At 42.5% G+C, this 9,507-nt stretch overlaps 1 protein-coding gene across 1 annotated transcript in view; it reads left to right on the forward strand.

Moving 5' to 3' along the window:
- The window catches only part of LOC111868966, a 43,215-nt gene continuing 33,708 nt past the window's right edge, over window positions 1-9,507 (forward strand). The window contains exon 1 of the mRNA XM_033753278.1: window positions 1-175. The gene's annotated coding sequence lies outside the window, so the exon portion shown is untranslated. The remainder of the gene's footprint in view (window positions 176-9,507) is intronic.

Below are 9,507 nucleotides of genomic sequence, written 5' to 3' on the forward strand. Positions count from 1 at the left end.
CGCGTGCCCCAACATAAATGTGAACCGGGAATGTTCCTGGTGGTAAAAGGCGGCCGGCTTCGTCGTCGTACTTGACTTCTCCTGTCTGTCGTTCTCTGTTGGTGCTCGGCAGTCAGAAACCAAAGGTGACCTGGCGAACAGCAGTCGATATCATTTCCAAGAAAGCTTAGTCAAGGTCAGTCATGTATGTGCAGTGATTTTACGCCATTTCTCTTTTCTTAGGTGAAACATTTTCAAAGCGACCTTTTGCTTACACTGACGGTTCTCAAACTTTTCCATTTTATGGAGCACGTAGACATCTGTTGCTGACCGCGGTACATTTGAAGACTGGACTCTTCATGCCATCATTCGAACTGGAAGAAACACTCCTATGAGTGGCAGAAAATATCACATTACATCATGATCTGCGCATCTCAAATAATAATAATTATTATTGTTTAATCACGTCTATCAAAGATAAAATATAAATAAACAAGAAGTTCTTGGAGGAACTACCGTATTTACGCATGTATAGGCCGCACAATTTTTGCCAAAAATTCAAGAGGAAAACTGGGGTGCGGCTTATATTCGAAATATTCGAAATCACACTTCATTTAAAAAAAATTATATTCATAATTAGTAATACAGGGTGTTCTACTCCTGAAATAATATTCCAAGAAAATTATTTTTTCTATAATTTCTGTCTGAAAATTGTGCTGCGGCCTATACACGCACGCGGCCTATACATGCGTAAATACGGTAACATCCTACTTAAAGTTGATATGACAAGGACCGCTCAGAAAACTAAAAAAAAAAAAAAATGCATGGGACACACAGACAGCAAAGTGATCTCATATACCTCATTTTGCTTTTGAGAGATAAAGAAAGTAATCTTAAAATAGAATCCGTACATAATATTTGCGCGAAATAAGTAAAGTTAAAAAATCTTGTTCATTTACTTTCTTTCCCAGGGCGGTGCAATAGCTCAAGCTGTTAGTCGCTGGTTTCCAACCGCGGCGGCCCGGGTTCGATCCCTGGTCTGGTCAAGTGGGATTTGTGGTGGATAACGTGGCGCTGGGGCAGGTTTCCTCCGAGTACTTCGGTCTCCCCCGCCAATCTTCATTCCACCAATTGCTCCACAATCACCCTCACCTATCATCTGGGGCTGGTACAATAGGCCAGAAGTGGCCGCAGTACAAGGGACTCAGTCCCATCCCACTAGCAATAAAAAAAGACTTTCTTCCCCTCCAGGCCCCAGAAGTTTCTCGATTTTAGCGGCTGTGCATGTGCCTCCATAGCGGAGTTTGAGGATAATTTGATCATGCCATTCTGGTGGAAAAGAATATTACGTTGTCCACTTCCAAGCAACACAGTCCAGTCGCTTGGCTAGTCAAGAAATTCTCCGCCCTTTATTAAAAACAAAATTGCATAGTAGTTTTTTTTTTTATACAGAATGTCCCAGGAGGAAAGGTCAGCATTCTTGGAGGTCATAATATCGGCCATTTTAACCCAGAAGTGTATGTACGTGTATAAACGTATCCTTTTCGAACAGTTTCCGAGACGGAGCTATTTCACTGTACAGTACTCTGTACACACCATGACAAGTTGCAAAGTGCATTGATGCTGACGGCGGAATTCTGGAAAATGTATTACACTAGGTAAACTGTACCAACTTTGTCACTTGAACAGTAAATACTGATATTAGAAGCAGTACGTAATATCTCTTTCTTATCAACAGTTTTGGAACTGTACAGTGAAATAGCTCTGTCTCGGAAACCGTTCGGAATAGCACACATGTGCACATACACTTTTCCGCTTAGAATGGCCGATACTGTGACCTCCCAGAATATTGACCCTTCCTCCTGGGACACACTGTATACTCGACCATCTTCATTGTGTAGATCCATTCTTAAAGTTTTAAGTTTCACAGATTGTTTTATTTGGGGGGGGGGCTATTTTATGAATCTGTCATTAGCCAGACAATACGGCGTCGAAGGATAAAATGATATATGAATTGTATATCAGAAACTATCTCGGAGAAAGCGGTTTTGGTCTACTAGAAAGCATAATCCGGAATTTGCCTAGAGGTACTGAGGAAAGTCACGAAGAACCATAGTTGGTGTCTCGACCGAGATTCGAACCGAACGCCTCGTGAATACATATCTAGGGGATAGCCGTTTTGCCAACCCATTCAGTGGAAAATGGTTGTAATTCCGTCTTCAGACGATGGAAACTATTATGCACCATCGTAAAAAAAGAATATGCAGAAGCTAGTCCTTTCAGTTTATGTATAACAACACTGTATCAACTGACTAGGTCAGTAGTAATATCCATGGAATTAATCGAGATGGATAGTGCCCTCCAGGGTCCTGAAATCTGATTCTCTAGCCATAAAGCCACAGCAAATTATACGTGCTCCGCGGACATTGCATATGTCTGTCATTCTCAGTTGCGTCACCAGTGAAAGCTCTTCAATACGTCACTCTCCAGAGAAGAACTTTCGACGTCAACTTTCCTTCAGATCTTTCCGTCTCGTCACAGAGGTCAATGGAACGTACGAATCAAACATTTTGTTTTTTTCCTGTGCAGGATTTCCGTTACTATATATAGGAAGCCTCAAAGTTGTGAATAACCAGACGTCATTCAAAATCATGAGAATGAACCTGTTCGCATCGGAGGACAAGACGAAGTCAGAAAATATAAGAGGCTTAAACTTGGCTGCGGTCAAGCTTACGGCCGTTCAAGTGACTAAGCATAAGATAAGTAAGCTAGACATGTGGACTGACAGAGGACGTGTGTAGCGCACAAGGAACAATTTGCAGTAACATGCTACATATGCGATACGTACACTTGCCAAAGGCGAAGCGAAGTCTCTTCTTAAGAGACAACCCCGTCCTCTCGTCAGAGATGATGCTGCATAAGGACTACTGCCGCTGGGGTTCAGTTGCCAAAAAAGAAAACGCTCTCTGGTCGTGTTTCTCGAGGGGCTTGCGCCAAGATAAAGTGATTGCCGGTAAACCTCCAGTCGTAAAGTACCCCCGACTTTGACTTGGTGAGACGTGATCTCTAGGGTTCGTCACGGCAGTGTTTACATTCAGAAATTGTTTCACTAATACATCGCGGCCATAAGAAACAGGTACATTCACCGCCGTAATGCGGTTAACACGCTAGTCGTTCCAGTTCGCTCGGTTTCCATGTTTTCATTTATGTTTTACATGAAAATGAATGAAGAATTTAACTGAATCATTAACGCTCCTTGCTTGCATTCAGGAGGCACCCTTTTCGTATCTCGGCCATCATAGCGGCTATTCTGACTGCGTTTTGTCGTTGTCTTTCTTAGTTCCTCCAGGGCTGCGCCGTAGCTCAAGCGGTTAGTCGCTGGCTTCCCACCGCGGCGGCCCGGGTTCGAGCCCGGGTCTGGTAAAGTGGGATTTGTGGTGGACAAAGTGGCGCAGGGGCGGGGTTTCTCCGAGTACTTCTGTTTCCCCTGTCAATCTTCATTCTCCATCATCATAATCACCCGGGGCAGACTACAATAGGCCAATCAGTGGCCGCAGTGCCGAGTGGACACAGTTGGACTCCACCACCCCACTAAGCGAATTTAATTTTAATTTCGGTTCCTCCAGGAACATGCTGGAACAATACCACAGCAGGCATTGGTCATTTTCTTTCAAGCCATTTCCGGTTTCTCATTCAGCAGTCATCCTGCCGCTCGACCTTGCCAGCCAGCCAGGAACATTTTCAAGCAGGAAGGGATCAGGCAATGCCAAGATTTCTCCCAAGGGGTGTAGCCAGAAAATATGCTTACAAATTTACGTCTAACCGCGTGAGAATATTTTTCTAGATGGCCCTAGATTTGTGGGTCTGATACGTAGATCGGAAGAAACTGTGTTCTAGAACCTTTGGTACTTATTTATGTATATTTGCTTCTTTAATTTTCAATTTTCTACAAAAATTCTGTTTGGGTTCTGAAGCCTGGCTTTCTCTCTCCCTGCTGGCGTCCATGCTTTCGACGCTATGCAGTCTGAGATACATACATCATTGTACAATAAACCATTAATAGGTTCTAAATAAATAGAATACACAAAACTAGAGTTTCCCGTCCTCCTATTCCTGGGGATAGAACCTCCTGAGGCCTGCACATCGGAAAGTGGCTGGGTGGTCTTCAGTGCCATTTTGAAGTAAGGCAAACAAACCACTCGTACTTCTGTCGTGAACCAAAAGTTGGTGGTTCAATGAATGAATGAGTGAATAAGGGTTGGGTCCTGGCCGGCTCTCTCACCGCAACCATCTTGTTCTACGTATTATGAATCCCTCTCTGATTCATCCCTTCAACAATCCCACATTTCGAATGAGGTTTGATATCTTACTTAAACGTGCTCCTTGGTAGCCACCTAGTTCTGTGGAGTAGTGTCCCACGTGACGAAATCCTAAGTAAGCTATATCCTCACAATCACACGGGACACGTGAGGTCGATTCGTCTTTTTCAAGACATTTTTTACAAGTGGGATTATTGGTTAATCCCATTCTGAAAAGGCGTCCCTTCATATGACAGTGTCCTGTAGATAGTCCTGTCACCCACTGTAACTGGTTTGTTTAGTTTTCAAAATTCCTTAGTTTTTCTTTTCTGACAAAGGGTTCTTATAGGAAACTCATTGCATAAGGACGCTCAGTCCTTCATGTGATCTCTTTTTGTCCAGTCCCTGACAGCTTTCTTGGCAAACCCTGCTGAGATGTCTAAAGCTGGTTCAAGTCCTATTAAAGAACATTCGGATCCCAGTCTTGCCAACTGCTCGGCAGTTTTATACCTTCAACATCCCTGTGACCCGGCACCCGTATCAGCTGAACTCTTGTTATGTTCAGTCAGTCTCACGAGGGATTGATGGCAGCCCCAAACCAGTTTGGGGTTGTGGCCGATCTTTAAAATTTATATGCGTTCTGCTGAATTTAGTAAACAAATACACATTCTGGTATCAGTCTGTCTCACTCACTCACGGAGCAGAGCCCTTCTTGAGAAGCAGCCAATTGTGCAGCTACTCAAGAAATTCCCAGCATTTTATGGAACTAGAAGGGTCATTACCGTGTTTAAAAGAGCCCTGCACTGGTCCATATCCTGAGCCAGATCAATCCAATCCATACTATCCAGTTCTCTCTCTCTAAGATTCGTCCTAATACTGTCCACCCACCTACGTCTTGAAATTCTTGTATTTATGAATTTAATTGTGTAAACGTTGAAATTGCGAATGAACTGAAGTACCTATCGAGATGTACTACAATTCATTTGGATGCTGACATTGTCATGATGACTGTAAAATGCAAAGAATTGCGTTTGAACTTACGAAAGCTGCAAAATTACGCTGTTTTTGTTACCATATGTTTTTTTTTCCATTTCATACAGAAGTAGACCACGGAACAAGCGAACACTCTGTTGTTTCAGTGTGTTAGTATTTTATCGTAGAAAGTGAAGCATCGACTTTAAAAATATTTAAAATTCTTTCTTTTCAAAACAGTCACGCAGAATATAAGTGTGTTCCTGTTTATTGGCACTGCGAGTTTACGAAAGCATATACGGAAGTGCATAATGGATTTAAATATATTTATGTAAAGCTTTGGTTTGACAAGATGTTTATAAATGCTTTATTTCTTGATTGGGATTTCAAGCACGTTTAGCAAGAAACCAATAACGTCGCATTGAGGTGTATATGTGATACGATTCACCACAGCGGTAGCATTCAGAAAGTAAACAGAATACATTAGTTTATCTTCTATGACTTCAAACGTTACTAGGAAAATTATTTCTTCACCTTTGAAGTTTAGAGGTAAGTAAGTTTAAACCTATTCGTGAAAAATAGTGTGAATTTCTTCATTGGTGCGGCTGACACCACTGCTTCTTGGGAAGGGAACTGCTCTCTTTACGCAACGCTCAGACTCTTCATACATTTACTGAATTAGGGAGACTGTGCTTATAAGTTGTTAGCGATAAGGAACGATTCTATTGTCTAGATTTGCATGAGTCGAATCTTCATTATTTCTTTCAGGTCTCTAGAATTTTCTCTTTTATCTAAATAATAATTTATTTTTAGTATAAAATGATTTTGGGCATGCGGTAGTTTGTTGAGGCACTATGCTACAAGCCGGAAGGTCGCGGGATCGAATCCCGATGAAGTCAATTGATGCTCTTCAATTTACCTAATCCTTCCAGCCGCACTATGGCCCTGGGGTCGACTCAGCCTCTAACAGAAACGAGTAACAGGAACATTCTTGGAATATTCTTGGGGGTAAAGGGAGGCGGGCACATAAGGCTGACAACCTTACCTCAATCTGTGAGCCGATTGTCTAGAAAATGTGGGAACTCCAACATCTCACAACCCTATGGGCCTCCATGGCCTGTTACAGGGATACCTTTACTTTTTTTTTTACTTTATAGAATGATTTTATCTGGAATTAGGTGGCTTGTAATAAATGCGATTACTAATGCCCTTAATTTCCCGTTGAGTTCAACGGGCCTTTCATTGGTGTTTTACGAATATTTTAATTCCATACATAAAGAACAATATTCTGGAATATTATTTTGTAACATAAAGTACGTATATTACAGTTTGCCCAGGGACCGGGGGGTGGGGGGAGGGTGAGGGTATAAAATTGTGTGGTGGTCTTTGACGAATGTCGGTATAGCGGCTGGTTACGGGTTGAACAACCAAGAGGTTGGGTTTCGAATCCCTGTAGGGGAAATATTTCCTCCTTTTCACGTCGTCCATACGGGTTCTGGGGCCCACCCAGCCTCCTAACAAATGAACACCGGGAGTTCTTTCCCTAGGGTTTAATCGGTCGGGGCGTGAAGCTAACCACTCACTTCCAACTAGTGCCAAGATCGAGAACATGTGGATCCACACATCCACTCCCCTATACATCTTCATGGCATGATGATTAATTAGTTAATGTTTGTGTGTTTTTCTACTAATATTCGTGTGATTTTCTACTAATGGTTTTGTGCTGTGTTTTATTTGAACATGTTTATGTGTGTTATTTGTCTGTTGTCATATTGTAGTACCACTGCCACGGGGTGAAAACCCATTTGCAGTTAAATAATAATAATAAAAACACAGGGACAGCTTTACATTTTTCTTTCACCTTGGAGGAATGTCTGCACGTAACAGTGTAGACCCCGAAATGAGTTTAGCTCCTGCGAACCAGGGGCTTCTCAATTGCAAGAACAATGCAATTAACGGTGGTCCCGTAATGGCCGGCCAGTTAGCAACGTCGCACCAGGCGCGAATCGGGCTAATTATGAAGCTACCTCAAACACAAGATGCCGTGAGAATGGCGGAAACTCGTCAGAGGAAAAGTGACGTAAATCCGACTACTTGTGTCCCATTGATTCTGAGGCAAAACTGTAACTGCCAACAGAATGACGACATATCTGACAAGCTCATGTGCCGCGAACTGTAACAGGCAGACATGGCCATATCTTCTGTGGAAGAACTTCTACTAAGTATCGGTGGAGTTCCGTACAGGTGTACTTGAACGCAATGTGTGTCCTACTTCGATATATTGCAGATTTTAAAATGCTCGCATGACAAATATTTTGTTCGCCCTTCCATGCATCCGCCCAGTCCATAATCCAGTTATCTAATCATCAATCCATCCACACGTTTACTCACCTACCTCCACGGCGGGCATACCCTCGAATTTTGGCATATGCAAGCTATTCGTAGAACTAAAATGTCGGAGTTGTTCCATGGTATTTATTTCTGGTGCAGGAAATGGGCGCTGAACCACAGTGGCAGGACGAAGGAAGGTTAAACAGAGTTTTAACCACGGGCGCCAACATTGGTGCGAGGGCGGCGAACCTGACATCTGTCACCCCTCCTGGATTTTTGGAAAGAAAAAATTTAAGGAAATAAGGAAATATGACAAATAATACAGAGGTTAATAATATTAAAAAAAACTCTTCTATTTTCAGTACTCTACTGATTACTGCGGAATCAGAGAAGAGAGTCTTAAGGTAAGAGTAAAGCTATCACTGTGCTTTAACTAAGTAAGCACTACGCCATGAAGGTATGTGAGAGTATATGTATACAGCCACTTTTCTTGACCTCGGCACTAGTTGGAGGTGAGTGGTCAGCTTCACGCCCCGGCCGCTTTACCCCCGGGGAGGGAGCGTCCGGCTCCCATTGGATAGGAGGCTGGGTGAGCCCCAGAGTCAGTCTGGATGACAATGAAAAGAAAAATTTCTTGACACTATCGGGACTCGAACTCCGACCCTTCGATCGTCCAGCTCGTAGCCAGTCGCTATACCGACTGAGCTATCCCGGCTATTAAAGACAGTCTTAAACGGCTTAGAATTAAAATTTGAACGCAATGTTTAGACTGAACTCCCCCGGAGGAAGTTGGTTGCCCTCGCTTGGAAGGAATCCTACAGACTCCCGTGATCTTGGCTCTTTATGTTCTATCTCTATCACTGGATATTCTGAAGATAATCAGAGATACCCTCCAAATACAAATTGTATTTTGCTCACCAGTAACCCTCGCAATTTAAATGCCGGAAATGTTGGAGAGTCTTGCTTAAGAACATTCATGACAACGATGGTGAGGTTCTTGGTTCCGAAACAACAGAGAAAATCCTGAATTATAGAATAGGCCTTCCTCTCGACTTCCTTGCGACGCTCTGTGCCTGATACCCACATGAGAACATACTTGCTATTATTAATGCAGTTTTCATGCAGGTGACAGTTTTATCGGTGTTGTTGCACTGAAACAGATTCACGTGATGAGCGCGTCAGTACATATGTACATACACCTCCACATTCATGCCCATATAAATATGAGCGCCGCCAGGTATTTTTCCAAAAGATGCTGCCATAAGGCATGCTTATTAACTTACTTTTAGGTCGTTAAAATATCTGTATTGATCGCACCGGAGTTGTTCTCAATAATGAAATGCAGGTAGCATCACAGACAGGGCCCAAGATCCTTTGGTATTAATATTTGGTATATTTCCATTTTCTACGATTCTGTTTACAAAAAACAGATGGGTGGGGGAGAAAGAGTCTGGCTTGTTTCCCGTGCCGTCCCCATGGATACATTTAAACATACAAATAAACTAGGCCTGTGAATGTGTAAATAAAAAGAAACACGAATGAACTAGCAGGAACTTTGTTATGAAAATATAAATATCGAGCACTGTATTTCTAAAATTTTGCCAGAGGACCAACTTGAATCAGGATATGTCATCACAAGTTACTGACCTTTCTGTTACGTTATCATTAAGAAGTTACTGCAGTCTGATTTCAACATCCTTCAGGTATCGATACGCCGGTGGGAAATTCGAACATACTGGTTTAATAGTTACTATAGGATTCTGACGATGGTGTATAACACACTGATATATTGGGTTTCTGGACTTTATCCATCGTCCTAGTTTTTAAGATAACAAAAACACGACGTTTCGGAAACTGGATCTGTTTCCGTCCTCTGGTGAAGGAAAAGGGGAACACCTATTCTGTTGGGTCCGTTAGAAAGAGCTAG

This window comes from Cryptotermes secundus, unplaced genomic scaffold (genome assembly GCF_002891405.2).
Source record: "Cryptotermes secundus unplaced genomic scaffold, Csec_1.0 scaffold336, whole genome shotgun sequence".
NCBI lineage: Eukaryota > Metazoa > Arthropoda > Insecta > Blattodea > Kalotermitidae > Cryptotermes > Cryptotermes secundus.